This window comes from Tachypleus tridentatus, chromosome 10 (genome assembly GCF_004210375.1).
Source record: "Tachypleus tridentatus isolate NWPU-2018 chromosome 10, ASM421037v1, whole genome shotgun sequence".
In the NCBI taxonomy this organism is placed as follows: Eukaryota; Metazoa; Arthropoda; class Merostomata; order Xiphosura; family Limulidae; genus Tachypleus; species Tachypleus tridentatus.
Window position 1 is genome coordinate 34823872 of NC_134834.1, and position 6000 is coordinate 34829871.

Consider the following 6000-nt stretch of genomic DNA (forward strand, 5'->3'; position numbering starts at 1 on the left):
GATGATGTAAAGCAGTGGTTCCCAACCTTTTTTATGCCCCGCACCCTTAAAAAATTTTAATATCTTCTCGCATCCCTCATAGTAATTATTTATTTAAGAATAAAGGTGAAGGTGGCCAAAACAAATTTTTATAATGTTATCTCGCACCTCCTGAAATGCTATCTCACATCCCTGGTTGGGAACCACTGATGTAAAGGATTTAACGTTTTACATTTATTTTAATGCCTACATCTCTTTCAGTACAGTTTTCTTTTTTTGCCTGTGACATTCATTCTTGCCTGTGCATTGCGCAAGCCCCGCATCTTCTTTAAACTTGTGGAGAATTCTTGAAACTGTAGGAAGCAACAATACGTGTTTAACGAAAGCGTGCGAGAATTTTGTAGCAAGTTCTACAAACTCGCTTGATTCCTTTAAAAAAATCGGCTAACCGAAGGAAGGAGATTATTATTGGACAGCTAAAACCAATACGCCATAGGTCTAGGAAGCTATAATTGTGATTAATGTCTATCAATCAGAAAATTACAAAATTTAGCCAGGAACGTTATACATTTCGAACATAACATACTGTTCAACTTCATTAAATAACTTCAAACGTTATTATTTCTTCGAGAACATTAAATATTTTGCTGGATATAATCATTTTGTAGCCGGTGTGAAGCCAACCGAACTTAAGCGAGGTGCAACTATATTAACTCGGAATTAATTTACTCGTCGTGGACCTGGATCGTTCATAAAATATTTAGTTCTAGAGGGATATAAAACTTATTGCTGTCTGTATGTTTGTAAAACTGTTATGTGTAAACTATCCTTTATAATAACTATAAGCAATAACCGTTATTGTAAATTATATTGTTTTTATGTTTGTATATTAAATATATGTGTTAAAAAAGGAAATTGTGTGTATCAATATTGTTGGCAAATAACATAACTTTGATACATATTAATAGTTAATTAACTGCTAAGTTAAAATTAAAATTTTCGGTTACTTGAAATAGTAATACGTTAATATGCGTAACGTAAAAAATTAGAGACTCGTCCGAATACGTTATAATACGTAACAGCGGGTGCATTGAAGTACGCGGATTAGCTTTAATATCTTGTATGACGAGCTTATTGTATTACTTAACGTTCTTTAACAATTGGTGATGGGCACTTTTCAGTAGTCGTCTTCTTTTCAATCTAGCAGTTCAAAATTAAGGATGGTTATCCACAAACAGGCCCTTTTTTACCTTTGCACAAGATAAAAAAAGGAAATATTTTAATTGACGAATACAGTTTATTTGGTATTATCCGACAAAAATTTATTGATGCTGGTATCTTAACTTTTAAATCCTGTGGCATGTTGGTACACCGAGAAAGGTATACTGGAAATATCAATGTATATTTTATAGTTTACATAATGAAGTGATATTGAAACTGGTAGCTTAACTGTTTGATCTTGTAACAGGTGTGGACACCTAGACAGTTATATTGAAATTAAAGAAACCGACATTCGCGGACGAATTCAACGTGTCTCCGCAAACATGACCAGATTTGACATCAAACAAATAGTGAAAAGAACCGAAATATCAAAAACTGTCTATATCACTGATTGGGACTTGCGAACGGTATCTTTGTACTAAATTCTATGTAAATTGGTTCATATTCACATGAATGGTTCACAAAAATCAAAAACGCGCTTTCCTCGCTGAACAATCGAGTAAAACGCAAAAATTCCAAAATTGTTTATATCCCGGTATCTTTGTACTAAATCTCATGAAAATTAGTCGATATATGGCTGAGTAAATGATCAAAACCTCTACTGCCTATTTTTGTGTGTATATGTATGGGATCTGTTACAAAAAAGTACCATTATAAAAAAATCCATGTAAATTGACTGAAATACGGCAGAATAATTGTGAAAAACCCTAAAATTATGTTTTTTATAGCATTTTGATCCCCCTCCATAATTACTAGAAATATACAAGTCCATTATTTTTATTTGACAGCGTGTGGGATCGGTAGAAAGTATCCTTTTACCAAATCCTGTATAAATTGGTAAAAATATAACCAAATAATTGAGTCCCAAGCCCAAAACTATGCTTTTTTTTGTTAACTCTGCCCCCTCCCGTCTATAAAACGACTCAAAATGGCAAATTCAACTTTTTTATGTCAGTGTGTTGAGCTCACAGCAATCTATATTTGATCGCTGTAACTATAACAGAACAGGAGCTTAAAATATACATTTTTGGAGTATTTGACTTTTAACATGATAACATTCTTAAAAAAGCTAAAAAAGAAAAGAGGCCTCTTGGCGTACTGGAGCAAATTTCAAGTCAGTCAGCTGAAAAATGAAGGAATGGTGGTCGACTGAAAAGTGTTTCAAAGAAGAAACCAACAGGAAAACAGTATGTCTTTCTGCAGAGCTATTATTAGCTATTTTCATTTTGTGGTTTATACGATGCAGTTATATTAACCTATCAATGTGCGGGAAAGACATGAGTTGATTGTTTATTATTAAGCACAAAGTTACACAATGAGCTACCTGTGTGTGCTCTGCGCACCACGGATATCGAAGTATACAGATGTGTAACCAAGTGGTGCACGGTTGGGCAACAAAGAATGACTCAGGCCACAGATTTTATATGGAAAATATAAATGTTTATAACAAAAGTCAGCATGATTTATAGTCCAAACAACAATACCCTATTATACAACTCGATATAATATTACATATTACAGCTGAGCAAGCAACATGTAGGTATAAAAAAAAAAAAAACGTGTGGCTAGCCGAAGTTTCGTTTGTTTGTTGTGTTTGTTTTTCTTATAGCAAAGCCACATCGGGCTATCTGCTCAGCCCACCGAGAGGAATCGAACCCCTGATTTTAGCATTGTAAATCCGGAGACATACCGCTGTACTAGCGGGGGGCCCGAAGTTTCAAAGACTATTTAAAAAAAAAAACAAACAAGCTGGCGAGTTTTTCCTCATATAACCTAGACGAACATATAAGCGAGTTTTATAAAGTTTTATAAGAACTTATAAAGCTAACTCTAGTACAAAGATAAAGAAAGAAAATAATACTAAGATGCTAAACAAATTTACTGTTTGCTTGCAAATGAACTTGCACTCTTAAATAAAATCAACTTATTAACGAATACATCTGCTTGTAAAAATAAAAGTAGAAGTTAACTTTATAGTGACTGGAGAAATTGCAGTGTTTGCAAATGTAAAACAATACAAAAATAATTCATTGACTTTGTTACCATAAAAAAAACGAAAGAAGTGAAAACTTAACGAACTTTTACTTATCTAATTAAATTTTTTATAAAGTTGCTCGTGGAAAATTATAAATAATAAATCATAAGCAAAATTGGCAAAAGTCAACGTAGAGCTCTGCTAAAATTCTAAGACAAATTTAAAGGCAAACTCTACTTAAAGTTTGATAAAATATCTGCTGAAGAGAATATGAAAATGTTTATAAATTCTCTCAGCACTTATGAAAAAATTTGGATAAATATACCTTTAAATCAATGACAGAGACTGTTCTTCCAGGCCCAAACAATGTTTTAAAAATGGCAGTAGCTCTGGAGAGTTCGACACAATAAAACAGTGACTGGTGCCTATTAGATCAGTTGGGCAACAGGCAGTGAAGATCGTAGATGAGTCTATCTGCAATTACTGCCTGATTTGTTGATATTAATAACTAAACGTAGCAGTTATAATCACGTTGTTATTCATGAAAAACAGTGCCAAATCTCTGTGGCCCATATAGCCTCTGGGGCTGGTTAAGAGTTAGAAACCTGTTTGAGTAATATGTTCCAACCAGGTGAACTATAGAGATAAAAACAAGAACAATTTTGTGAACTTAAGTTTTAAATTGAAGGTGCACAGTTGAAAATAAGTGTAGTTTAAGACCATTTGCTATGATTAGTTAATACTCACTAAAACACTACAAACTACAAATTTTACATGCATGTACTCTCCCCTGCCAAAAAAACTACCACAAGATTACTGTACCAAATGTGATGATCAGTTTATCTTAAAAATGTTCAGTTGAAATGGGTGTTTGTTTCATTTATGAAGTACAAAGCAGTTATCAAAACCAGAGTTCATAGTGTTACCATGTAATCACTGTGAAACCTATCAACATTAGATCTGGTTACTGTGCTGGCCAAGGTAGTTCAATGGCCTCACTCTCTTCAAAAAAAACTTTGAACAATATTAGAACATTGAAATATTGCATTATCCTCCTAACACAGTCCTTATCTATTAGTATACAATATAACACTGTGTGTAGACACAATCAGTAATAACATTCAGGAAATGCTGGATGGTATACACCTTCCAACAAAATCAAATAAGAACCCCTACTAAGATAACACCCACAAATTACAATTTCCTCAGTAGCTTACACTTTAAAAACAGGGTTAAACACCTTTTGTGAATCTCTTCATACATTTATTCTATCATCCAAAGAGAAAAGGAGAAAAACTAGTTTACCTGACTACATTACACGATGCTGAATCTGTTTTTCTGTTTGCATCAGAGCTAACCACAATTCAGAGTGGTTTTCAAGTGTCATATAACAGTCTATGTAATGTTCGATACCTAATATAATTGTAAATAGCAGAATCATGTTGGAGTGATGAATAATATTTGTTGTCTTTTAAAAGCTTATCTAATAACTGATGACCCCATTATATTTTGTAATTGTATCCTGTTTTTGACTTCCAGTGTTAATAGACTCTGACAAGGAATTTCTTTAAACAGCCAGTTAGAAAACAAGTATTGGATATACAACTCATATTCCTCTGAAAGTCAAATAGATCTTTGCATTTGCCCATCATTTTGCAGTTTAATCATCATGTGACTTCATCTTTGAATTTATAGAGCTCAACCAATCATCTAAAACATTGCATAGTCTTCAGGCTATTTTGGATATACATGTAAATGGAATGTTGTGCAACACAGATTTCCAATAAAGTAGTACATGAAATCCTTGCAAAAGAGAGCATTTAGGATAACAATCTCAAAAATCAATTCAAAGATATATCTTTGCTCAAACAATGATGAAAAAGAGACTCTTCCAATGTAAAAAGCTTATGATAAAGCTGGGTAGAGCTACTGGTTCTATTAACCCTTTTCCAAATGGTGAGTTTCAACTCACTCACAAACCAACTTTTCAAAATTTAATTTAAAAAATGTAGTAGTAACTGTACTACATGTTTTGTTTCAAAAATATTCCACAACATATATTTTAGCATTATATAATACTCAATAGTTAACTATAAATTTTGTTTAACTTTGCAAAAAAAAAAAAAGGTACTCTACATATATTTGTGCTAGCCACCTTTAACTCTAAAGCAATAAACAAGAGGAAAGGCAGTTAGTCAACAACACCCACCACCAATTCTGAGGTTACTCTTGCCAGACCAAGTGGTAGGATTTAGCAATTATAATGTAGCCACAATCTCAAAGTGCATATTTTCGTTTTTGAGATGAAAATGCATGAATCATGTACTTTCAGATTCACAGTCCATCGAACTAAGCACTGGGCCATGCTCAGCCAAACTTCATAAATACAATTTTTTTAAAAGGAAGTATTTTTCTCAATCAGATTTTAGTACTTTGATTTAGTTTGTCACTAAATCTATTTTTTAAGTTTTCTGTTTGTTTAGTTTTATTAGTTGAACTCACATTTATAGTATTGAGAACGTGATATTTGTCAGGTTTGAAAAGGGATAAAGCCTAAACCAATAATCTTAAGAGAAAGATAATTCAAGTAATCTATAATGCTATTTAATCTATATTCTGATGGTTCTGTGTGAAAATTAGTTGCAATTTTGAAAACAACAAACTTGAGAGTGGTTAATGGTAATGAAGCAATCTCAAGATAAAGTTCAGAAATACTTATCAATTAATTATATTGGAGGTTTGGATAATTTTGTTATTGATTCTGATGCTATTATTCTTGTTTGTGATATAGCTTCTGTGTTATATGATGTCCACCTGAAAGCTAC